Source organism: Anabrus simplex, chromosome 2, assembly GCF_040414725.1.
Source record: "Anabrus simplex isolate iqAnaSimp1 chromosome 2, ASM4041472v1, whole genome shotgun sequence".
In the NCBI taxonomy this organism is placed as follows: Eukaryota; Metazoa; Arthropoda; class Insecta; order Orthoptera; family Tettigoniidae; genus Anabrus; species Anabrus simplex.
In genome coordinates this window covers 1,137,758,181-1,137,770,692 of record NC_090266.1, presented here as the reverse complement: position 1 = coordinate 1,137,770,692, position 12,512 = coordinate 1,137,758,181, and the positions used below count along the sequence as shown (strand labels likewise).

The window sequence follows — 12,512 nt, the reverse complement described above, 5'->3', positions numbered from 1 at the left end:
AGTAGGTGCTCACTAGGAGAGCTTTTTTTTTTATAATCCGTCGCTAAGGGAGTGAAAAATGGGCAGAATTTTTTAAATCAATAAATCTATATCTCAAAAACTTGACAGTTTAGAGACGTAAAAATTGTGTTTGGAATCTCATTTAAAAGTAAAGAAACACGTAATTTTTTGTTTTCTGATAATCCGCTTAAGGGAGGGTGACGAGAGGTGAAGAAGGGATTCAATCCTTTTTAAGAAGATACTTATATATAAAAAACTGAAGATGTTACAGACATCAAAACCGGTATTAGGAATCTCCTTTAAAAATAAAGAAACGCGTATCTTTTTGCTTCCGGAAAATCAACTTAAGGGAGGTGAAAAGAAGTAAAAAAAAGGTGATGAATTATTAAAATGAGTAAGTATACAGTATATCTCAAAAACTGAAGATGTTACTGACTTAAAAATTGTTATTTGAAATCTCCTTTAAAAGTAAAGAAACATGAATTTTTTGTTTTCGAGAAATCCACTTAAGGAGCATAAATGGGGGGAGAGATGTGAAATAGATTGAATTATTTTCATGAGGATACGTATAACTCGAAAACTGGAGATGTTGCAGACGTGAAAATAGGTGTATATATGTATATAAAAAGCAATAGGCACCCACTTAGGAAGGGTTTAAAAAAAACTCCGCCCCTAAGGTGATGAAACGGGGGTAAAACCCTAAAAACCAAAATATTCATTCCTCCGAAGCCGTTGACCAAACCAAATTGCACTCAGTGATTGCTTCTTTGTGTGCTTGATGTTCATTAGGGCAAGTTTAGAAAACATTCACCCCTAAAGAGTTAAATGGGGGGAGGGGGGTTTAATACCCGAAAACAAAAATATTCCTTTCTCTGAAACCGTTTGACATACGAGGTTGAAATTTAACATGATGGTTTCTCCTATATGTCTTAGATTTTCAATGAAACGTGCTGACAGCATAAATATTCATGTCTCTCCAACTGTTTTGACACATGGGCTTGAAATTTCTTAGATTTTGAATAAGAAGTGGCCTTAAAAAATACACCCCTAAGGGGCTTGGAGGTGCGGTGTTGACGACTTAAATATTCATTTCTCTCAAATCATTCGGCATACGAATTTGAAATTTAAGATGCTGCTATATGTCTTAGAATTTAAATAAAAAGTGGTCTTCCTCCGAAACCGTTGACGAGACAATGTTGAAATTGCACTCAGTGATTGCTTCTTTGTTTACGAGATGTTCAATAAGACAAGTTTAGAAAACATTCATCCCTTAAGGGTTAAATGGGGGGGGGGGGGAGGGTTAATACCCACTTAGGCAACCATTTAGGAAGGGGGAGAAATCGCCTGGCATATGAGACTGAATTTTTACGAGTTATTTGCTCTTTAAGTGGCCTTAAATCAATACACCCCAAGGGTATTTGACTGGGGGTAGCTGACGACGTGCATGTTCATTTCTCTCAAAGCGTTTGACATACGAGCTTGAAATTTCATATGACGATTGTCCTATATGTCTTAGATTTTAATAAAAATTGGTCTTAAGATAATACACCCCTAAGGCTTAAAAATAAATATTCGTATCTCGGAAACTCTTTGACTTACGAGGTTGAAATTTCACATGGTGGTTGCTCCTAAATGTAATAGATTTTTAAATAAGAAAAGGTCTTAGAACAATGCACCTCTAAGAGGTTTTGGCTGGGGGTGACCACTTATGACAAAATTATTCATCTCTCCAAACCGTTTCACGTTTGAATTTGAAATTTTCAAGAACTTTGGATGTTGTAGGAGTCAAATATGATATAATTCAAAATATTTCACGTATAAGGATTGAGATCATGCAGAAGTTGTTGAAGTTGTAAAACTAACTCTCCACAATAGCCCTAGTACTCGACCGAATTTGCGACTCCCTTTCTTTATTGCCAAACAAAGTTATTTGAAAAACTCAGGCGTTTAACGGAAGTAATCTTGAACTTGATACACAGCTGGAGGAACATTTTTCTGGGACTGTACACCATTAATGGTACCCACGAATTCTTGCGGGCGTTGAATATCTAATAATTCAAGATTTAAACCTCTCAAATTACTAATCTCTTTATACAAGCTTAATACATGTAATAGGCCTAAATAATAAAGGAGGTTTCCATTCGATTTTTGAGATCAGTGCTGCCCTCTATACACTGTAAATTCTATGTCTTAGACTTAAAATAAGAAATGGTCATCAAACAGTACACCCCTAAGGGGTTTTGACTGGGGAATGAGGAATGGTGACACAAATATTCACTTCTATAAAACCGTTTGAATTAGGAAGTTAAAATATCAAATCGTATCCTAGGTGTTATGTAACAGAAAATTTTAAACAAATTTAACCCCTCAGAGAGTTAAATGGGGGTTAGGATCTGAAAACAGATATATTAATTCCTTCCTCCGAAATCGTTCAACACACGAAGACAACATTCCAAATAGCGGTATATATTTTAAATCCTAGTTAGGTAAGGGTTACTCTGCCCGAAGGCAGGTCCGAACCTCCGCGGAGGTGTTCCTGAGCCGGAGTTTACGTGCGGTAGGGTGGCCAGTTCCTTTCCGCTTCTCCATTCCCTTACCCCCCACCAACAGCGCGTGGCAACCCATCCAACTCCTGACCACGCCCAATGTTGCTTAACTTCGGAGATCTCACGGGATCCGTTGTTTCAACACGGCTACGGCCGTTGGCAAATAGGAAATATTTTTAAACATTCCACCCCTACTATGTTAAATAGGGTTATCTGCGCAGACGAAATTATTCATCCGTCTAAAACCATTTGACGTATAAATTTGTAATTTTACGAGAAGGTTCTTCGTTCATGTCCTGGACGCAAAATACCATATACTTCAAATATTTCTCCCCTAAAGTGTTTAGATGTTGGTTGACTCTCAAAATCACAATATCCAGTTTTCCGGAACCGTTTCAGTTTCGATCCTAAAATTTTAAATGAAGGGTGGTCTTGTATGTCCTAGATGTTAAGAAGTATTTTTTAAGCAGTCGTCGCCTAAAACACATTCAATCCCCCATTGCTGTTCTACGTACAATATCTATACTTCACAGGTTGATCGCTTTTACATCTTAGATGTTAAATAAAATAGGGTTTAAAAACAGTTCTAATTCTGCACTAGGTTCAAATGCGTGTTAGAAAAGAAAATTAATAATATTTCCCCCAACACCGTTTGACGTACAAACCGAGGGTGTATTATACAGGTTCAGTCGATAGTAAACTCTCCAAAATGTAAAACTTTGAAAAATTAACCTTCAGTTTAAAACCGTAGCGAAACACGGGTATCTTGCTAGTATGTCATATATTTGGACTTCATTAAATAAATTCTTTCACCAGTTCTGCTGTAATGTCTGAAGCTTCTCCATGTGTTGTATTTCGTACGAAGTGAAATCAGTTGTAACTGACTCAACGTCACTTATTATAGTTGAGAAGAGAAGAGAAGAGAAGAGAAGAGAAGAGAAGAGAAGAGAAGAGGTCATTCTGGAAGTACTTTCCCATGAGTTCATGGGTTAAGTTGAGACGGACGCCGGGACGATATGTTACGATTTGCTTTTCATGTCGTACCTACCGACACAGATAGGTCTTATGGCGAGCATGGGACAGAAAAAGCCTAGGGAGTGGGAAGGAAGCGGCCGTGGCCTTAATTAAGGTACAGTCCCAGCATTTACCTGGTATGAAAATGGGAAACCACGGAAAACCATCTTCAGGGCTGCCGACAGTGGTGTTCGAACCCACTACCTCCCATATGCAAGCTAACAGCTGCGCGCCCTTAACCGCACGGCCAACTTACCCGGTGGGATGGTATGTAACATACAGGCCACGGCAATTATCTTGCTAGTGGTTTTACGTCGGACCAACACATCTAAGATTTTCGGAAGTTAGCGGCCGTCGCTGAAATTAAAGTGACATCTTCTGCTTCGCCGACAGTGGTATTCGTACCCATCCCGTATCGAATGTAAGCTCAGAACTACACAGCGCGAACCGCGCGGCCATATAGCTCGGTAACTACAGTTTTCGTCGCACGGTATTTATAAGAATGCTATTGGTTTTAACTACCTTTTACGGTATTCAGAGACGCCAATGTGCAATGTTGTTCTGCAGTTCTTTTACGTGCGGTAAACCTATCGATACGAGGCTGGTGTATAGCTCCTTCAAATACCATCTTGTACGGGGCCGGGATCGACTTTCATAGAAACACAAGATAGCGAGTTATATCTCGTCTGAGGTCGTTGGCAATGTAAGGGCTTAAATGCGACAGCTCTGTCGTTGGATTCTGGCATGTTAAAGAACTGCGGGACTGAGTTGTGACAACCGGGCGAGTTGGCCGTGCGATTAGGGACGTGCAGCTGTGAGCTCGCATCCGGGAGATAGTAGGTTTGAAACCCACTGTCACCAGCCCTGAAGATGGTTTTCCGTGGTTTTCCATTTTCACACATGGCAAATGCTGGGATGTACCTTAATGAAGACCACGGCCGCTTCCTTCCCATTTCTAGCTCTTTCCTATCCCATCGTCGCTATAAGACCTATCTGTGTCGGTGCGACGTACAACAAATTCTAAAAAAAAGGTTGGCATCGGGGAGTTACTTGAATTTCAAAGCGGCGTTTATTATTAATAATAATAATAATAATAATAATAATAATCTAAATGCACAAGGATTTTGATCGCGTTGGCTGAATTTCCAAGGGTTGTATTACAGTTCATTTTATATTAGACGAGAAGAGGGCATTATGGTACTCCTTTTAATAATTGCACATTCAAATTTTAACATCCGCGATTATCGGGAAACGTCGGTAGGGAAGAAATCAACGGTCCCTGACCGGCGCTATAAATACGACGTGGGACACCGCCCAGTAAAACGCTGCAATCAACGACTTTTGTTTGTCTCCCAAGTAACAGACAATCTTCCCGTTACTGATATTTAGCTTACGACATCCTGATAAGTTAAACACGGGTCGACGAGCAGTCATCCTACTGAAGCGATAACAGAACACTTATTTCCATGTAAATAGAATGAGTATCTCCTTTTAATACTTGCAGAGGAATGCGGTACACTGTATACAGCCATGCTGGGATATAATCATTTAGCTGGTCAACATGAAGAGCGAAGGAGCTGAGTGCTACATGGTAACTTCGTCCACAATTATAGTCTGTGACTCAAGGAAAGGCAGAGGGTTTGGTACCTGTGGAGAACAACATTGTGAGAATACGGGTGATCGTGTAGGAGTAAGCCAACTCGTATTCAAGACGGAAAAAGGAGCTGCGCCTAATCAAGGTGAATTTGACACAAGACATATTGTGTAAAAGAAGGTTAGAATAGGGAGATTAATATCACATATATTCAAAATGCACTGAATAACAAAGTTGCTTAGTTCTGTAAGATGAGGTAATTAAGTGATAGCAAGTAAACTTGAGTACTATGTGATTTTAAATCATAAATTGTTGGATCTACAATTTTATCGCGCCTTGTTGAGAAGCTAGGCATGATTTCATTGAGCTGGAATTAAATAAGAATTAAAGGAGACTGTGTTTGCGTACAATAAGAGAATAAGAATAAGACACGTGTCGAAGTGTATTCACGTTAAGAACTTTGTCTTGGATGTTCGAGCGGATTAATACATCCTGGAAGATCTACAGGTACTGGATATTTCTGTAGTATAGATCCCTTTTGCGCCTCTCACAACGAACGAATCTTCATAAATGAGGTGTCAAAAGAAAGAGGATTTCCCGGAACAGTGACGAATTGCACTTTCACTATGTAAATATTAATGATTGGTTAAAAGAACGCGTCTCATTTTTGCTAAAGTTGGTTCCACCTTTACCGCGGGAAATACGTAGTTGTGCAGGTCTTAATTCCTCTGTTATCTGCCGCTTGCCATGGAATTATTTCTAACTTTGTGTTGATCTGACTTAAAGAAGACATTCTGGGCCTTCTTTTAGTACCAGATTTGTCCGTCTTTGTTCGTTCGTTACTGGTATGTTTTTCGCCCCATTAAAATTGCGTACGCAATAGCCATTAATAATTCACAACGCCAAACAGTCCAGATAGCAGGGTTGTACTTGGCCAATCCCGCGTTGTCGCATGGACAACTTATGTAGCTTTCTCTAGAGTAAAAGGTTTTTCTAATATTTTTGTATACAATCAAGGAAAGTGAAAAACAAATTGTCAAAGAAGACTGTATCATTACTTCCAGTGTTGTTTTTAAGGAAGTGTTGTACACTATTATCTCCAAGAACTTTTGTAAATAGTATTGAATAAACGTTTGTGAAAAATTGTTTCAGGTAAATTATAACCTAAATATTTTTTGTGAAGAATAAATGTCTGCTAAATAATCAATTGTATTGCTTTTGATTTTATATTCCATAAGGCAATTGGAAGTAAGGTTTATATAACATTTCATACAAATAAACATTCACTAATATATTTTACCCTTCATACGCGCGCGTGTGGAGGGGGAAGGGTTTTCAATTGCGAAAATTGTTCTACAGGTACGCTAGTATTTAGAAATTTGAAGAATTATATCTTCGATCAGTCTTGAACTGCTTGTTATGGTGTTTTCATTTGAAATGTAGACAAATACTGTGATTTTACCTGTCAGGGACATCATAGCTCACGATCTCCTTCTTGAGGAATAGCAATAAAATCATTTTTATTTCTATTACGCAATTTTACTTTATCTGATAGACTAAATGTCCTCAGTTACCACGGCGGTTATTTAGCTGAATTCTTTACCATATGGCAGTGCATTAACTATAGTATTTAAATATTACTGTTTGTTTTTTAACTGAGAAAACTTTGAAAAATAATTCTTCCCGTCGTACCTGGTACTTCTTTCCTTACTTTTATACTGAATATTTTTGATTATCTTTTTTTCTTTTTTGCTATTTGCTTTACGTCGCACCGACACAGATATGTCTTATGGCGACGATGGGATAGGAAAGGCCTAGGAATTGGAAGGAAGCGGCCGTGGCCTTAATTAAGGTACAGCCCCGGCATTTGCCTTGTGTGAAAATGGGAAACCACGGAAAACCATCTTCAGAGCTGCCGACAGTGGGGCTCGAACCCACTATCTCCCGAATACTGGATACTGGCCGCACTTAAGCGACTGCAGCTATCGAGCTCGGTTTTTTGATTATCGGAAATATATCCACACTAGGAATACATGGAGTTATTTCCAGAGACTTCCTTAAGCCCTAAAATGAAGCCAAGACTCCTAATGTTTACCGTATAGGTAGAAAATGGAATGTGTCTATAACAAATAGCAGTGCCAGTAGGAAACATGAAGAAATATTGAGGACTTAGTAACAGTGAGAATGTGAAATATTTCCAGTAGGTCGAACACAGTTTGAAAGATGAAAGATAACTTTAGAGTCCGGTTCCTTCTGGCTGAATGGTCAGCGTACTGGCCTTCTGTTCAGAGAGCCTCGGGTTCGAACCAGGCCGGCCCATGGATTTTTTAACCGTGTTTGATTAATTCCTCCATCTCGGAGATTGGGTGTTTTGTGATAATCTTAATACACACATTCATTTGCATTCAACACGTCACTTTACAGACCACCACAAAAACAGGCAATAGTGAATACATCCCTCAACTATGGTTGCCGTCAGGAAAAACATTCGGCCGTGAAACTGAGCTGAATCCACATTAGTGTCGACTTGAAATAATGGGAAAAAGCCAGGAAGAAAAGAACGATAAGTTAAGGCGTAAAAGTTGAAATAAAAACGTCATTATGCGAAATAGGAAACAACATTTAACATGAAACTATTTTGTCTTCCTTGATGATGATGATGATGATGATAATAATAATAATAATAATAATAATAATAATAATAATAATAATAATAATAATAATAATTGCGCGTGGCTATTTCAAGCCGAGTGCAGCCCTTGTAAGGCAGACCCTCCGATGAGGGTGGGCGGCATCTGCCGTGTGTAGGTAGCTGCGTGTTATTGTGGTGGAGGATAGTGTTGTGTGTGGTGTGCGAGTTGCAGGGATGTTGGGGACAGCAAAAACACCCAGCTCCCGAGCCATTGGAATTAACCAATGAAGGTTAAAAATCCCCGACCCGGCCAGGAATCGAACCCGGGACCCTCTGAACCGAAGGCCAGTACGCTGACCATTCAGCCAACGAGTCGGACGCCTTCCTTGATAAAACAGTATCAGCGAGCCACTAAAGTAATTCATGTTTACATTTATTTTGTGAAATTCAATGGCTTGAAAATCAGAGCTTCACAGAAATTAGCTGGCCGGTATTAGTAGGCTATATTTTCGCATTTATGACAATGTCCTTCCGTTGAATTCTTGTTGGAAGTTGGTAGGATGAATGAACATGTGCACCTTCAGGGCAGAACATGAGTGGTAGTTATTTAGCTTTCAAATTAAAATCCTTCTGTATAACAAAGACTATTTCAGAACTAAATTTTAAGTAATTACCGTTTGGTATACTGTAAGTAGTGAAGACTTTTCATTTAAGGACAGAAACGCATGTTACGAGCGTAAAGTATACGTTATAGGACTGCTTTTTCCCCCTACAACACTCATTCATGGCTAGGAAGTACGATAATTTCTTTCAGTAGTAAGGTAGGTAACGAGATCGTCACGACCTATCAATATAAACCTGTAGACGCATGGTTGATGAGATTTTTCTCAGTAGTTCTTAGTTTTGTCCATATTAAATCACACCTCTCTGTTTTCTGTACAGTAAACATGACCTATGACGAACCATCGTACTAAATAGAGATTTCGATCAACGCAATTCAAAACTACTTCTAAATACTACTACTACTACTACTACTACTACTACTACTACTACTACTACTACTAATTATTATTATGGACATTTTGGGCAATTTTACCCTCCTAAAGTTATAACTTGCTTTGAGTTTACCCATTATGTGCTAGATATGGTCGATAATGTCTAGATTTATGGTTTGAATTCTACTCTGTAGCCACACAATGATCGTTAAATACAATAAGTTTTTTCTCCTAGATATTACTGCCTCGCCTTACTCCAGGGAACACTGCCGCTTCATTCAAAATGTCCTTCGGGAACCCTGTTAGGAAGTCCCTTGGGTGTGGTTGCAGACAGAAAAAACAATCGGTTCCTAAACTCACTTTTCCGCAATTTTAAAACTGGTTTGGGTCTTTTAAGACAAAACATTGTGTTGTTAGCCGCGGTTTCCGTAACCGGGTTAACAGAAAACAGGATTTTGCACTCTTTCTTAAAACTTTTTTTTTCTTTATCATTTACTGGGTGTTTTTTGGGCGAGGTGATCCAAAGACCGGTTTGTCATTCGGTTTCTCATACCTGGTCTGGTCATCTGATATCGAGAGGTGGGGTATCCTATTCTAACATTGTGTCCTAGCACTTGAATATAGGAACACCTATCATGCAGCTGTCATCACTTGACCTCGTAGCGTTCCTGGCCTCTCTCCACGCACATGGCATGCCATGCCATTCGTGCTCTCCCAAACCAAACCTCGTCGCAAGCTACATCAAGCAAAATTCTGGAAAACTGTTACCGGCTCAGGAAGCTTTTTGCTATAGCTTTCCTTTTATGCATGTTATCGGGACATCATGGCCATAGGTCCCAGGTATTTACTGTGTGGAGAAGATGATCACTGTTTTTAGGAGGGGAAATAGAATTGTTATCCCGCGTTAACTTTGGGTGTAGATAATATTTCTTACTTATGTTATAGTTGTTTTCGTCATTAATATGGAATAGGAATAGGATTAGGAAGAGGGAAGCGGCCCCGGCTTTGAAAAAGCACCATCTCGCAGTGTGAAGTACGGAACTTGAGAGCATCTTTTCAGAAATTTACCAAAGCAGTAGCATCTACTGAAACTTTAAAATGAAGAGGCTCTAATTATTGATTTCTAATATACCTTCATTTCAAATTCATGGGTGTTAAATGGACACATCCTGAAATGATCAATCATGATGATGATATAATAATAATAATGGGCAAATGTCCTCGATGTTTGGTCCCCTTATAACAGCAATAATCATAATCGTTGATGATGGTGATGATATTCTAGTGAGCTTAGTATTATTAATAAAGTAATCTCAAATATGAAATTTCAGTGATTCTACTACCCCTGCAAGTGCATAGAAAAAGTGTTTGCGATGCAATTCTTATATCTCCGAAAGCCGTAAAAGTAGTTAGTGGGACGTAAAGCAAATAAAATTGTATTAAAATATATATAACTTAGTACGTTCAGAATTTATGATATATTTTGACCGTTGAACAAACTTTTTCGTTTAAGACATATTTGGTCAGGCTGAGTAGCTCAGAGCGTTGGCCCTCTTGAGTTCCAGGCGGCGGATTCGATCCCTGCTCAGTCCAGCGTTACTTGAAGGTGCTCAGATACGTCAGCCTGTATCAGCAGATTTACCGGAACGTAAAAAAAAAAAAAAAACTCGTGTAAAGAATTCAGCTCCTTGCTATCTCCAAAAACGTAGTAGATGGGACGAAAAACCCGTAACATTATTTATTAGTATTACATATCTTCTATCAATACAAGTTACTAGAATTAGGAAAGTCGTGTCTTCGTTTAATATTATAAAGGGTATGATGCGAACAGTATTGTCAACTATATTGTCTATTCTGTGCTTCATTTAGCCTGTGTATTTAAGCATGTGTGTCATATACAATCATAGTAAAAAGTATTCGTACACTTAATAATGAAACAAAAATACTTTACTTAGTACACCTATTGTCATGTACGTTGTATAATCTCAATAGGTTAGCTTTCTGTACACTATGTAAAGATACATACATCATAAAACATAAAATTGATAGACGTCTCTGTCATTAATACATAAATTAATGAAAATACCATGATTTCATACTAATTCGGTCTAGAAAGCCAAGAATAACGGCCGAGAGGATTCGTCGTGCTGACCACATGACACCTCGTAATCTGCAGGCCTTCGGGCTGAGCAGCGGTCGCTTGGTAGGCCAAGGCCTTTCAAGGGCTGTAGTGCCATGGGGTTTGGTTTGGTTTGGTTCATACTAATAAAAAGTATCCGTACAGTCCGGTTTTCCTTTCATTCCCCGCTGATTTTAGTGCACATTTAGTATTTTGTTGGCAATTCTTTTGATTTTACAATGGCCTCAAGTCACCTAGGCATTGAATGAACTAGCTTGGAGGTGAAAGTGGGCTCAATCTTACCCCATTCTTACAAAACAGCCATTTTCAAAGCTGGCTTTGATGAAATATTTCTTGTGTTCAGTCCTTTAAGATAAGCCCACACATGTTCAATCGGATTCAGATCCGGGGATTGAGTGGTGTTACCATATATTTGGGTGTGTTGTATAAAATCCACAATCCTGTATCAAGGGCCATGTGCTTTGGATCGCCATAAGACATATCTGCGTCGGTGCGACGTAAAGGAAAAAGTTTTATGACTAGTTTGTAATTGAAAATCAGTGGAAATTCCCAGAAATTGTCCGTTTTTCATTTACCGTTAATATGAATTCCAAAATCGCTGCCTCTTTCAGGGGATTACGGATCTAACTGTTGTTACTGGACATGTAACAGAGATATATTCTCCGAAGGTTTTTCGAAGTTCTTCAAATGTTCTTTTACCATTTTCTTCATATTTTCGTCCCAAAAAAGATCATTTTTCTACCAGGAAATCGTGAAGGACATCAAAACACACTGTGCAATTGCTGTTTAATCACGTATCCCAAATTTAGTTGTTTAATTAATGATTAGATACAGTCTTTCACAATAAAACGTGAAGTAAGCTGTATATCCTCAAAATCCGCCATTAGAGGAAAATGTTGGCGAACCCCTTGAAGAATTTCGCGAATCAATTGGGGAATTGATGAATTAGAGTAATGGGTAGCTGGGTAGATGTGCGACGCTATTGTGTCTCAATTACTTTATGAGATTTTGAGTACAGAAATTCAACAAATTATATTTCATAACTTTAATTTTGGAGGTGATTCATGTGATAACAGCTGTTAAACTTAGCTACAGGACATGTATTTCATGTTTCATGTTTCGGGATCTTTACTATCGAATCTTAGCTGTTGAGTTATACATGCACACGGTCGCCATCATGGAGTTTATTATTATTATTATTATTATTATTATTATTATTATTATTATTATTATTATTATTATTATTATTATTATTATTATTATTAGGGACTTGGAGCCTCCAATGTGGTCTTGGCTAGCGTAGTAGAATTTTTCGCGAATGGCCTGGGTTCGCTTCCCGAATTACCCACCAATTTAATAGTGTTGTTTTAGAGTCTGGTGCGGGTGTACATAGCTTGGGAACAAAACTATGAAATCACATGAATTGATGTCGCACTCTCTACCAATCAGTAGATATGTTTTAATGAGTTGTCATTTCAGATCCAGGCGAATGCCACATACAGGCCAGAGCTGTTTTATTTCCAAACGTATGCCATATTAATAGCGAATACATGCACCGGGCACTACAGTTACACAGGTTACCGCACTTCAC

At 38.5% G+C, this 12,512-nt stretch overlaps 1 protein-coding gene across 2 annotated transcripts in view; it reads left to right on the top strand.

Moving 5' to 3' along the window:
* The window catches only part of Eph (Eph receptor tyrosine kinase), a 1,044,814-nt gene that overhangs the window by 32,091 nt on the left and 1,000,211 nt on the right, over positions 1-12,512 (top strand). The gene's annotated exons all lie outside the window — the stretch shown is intronic.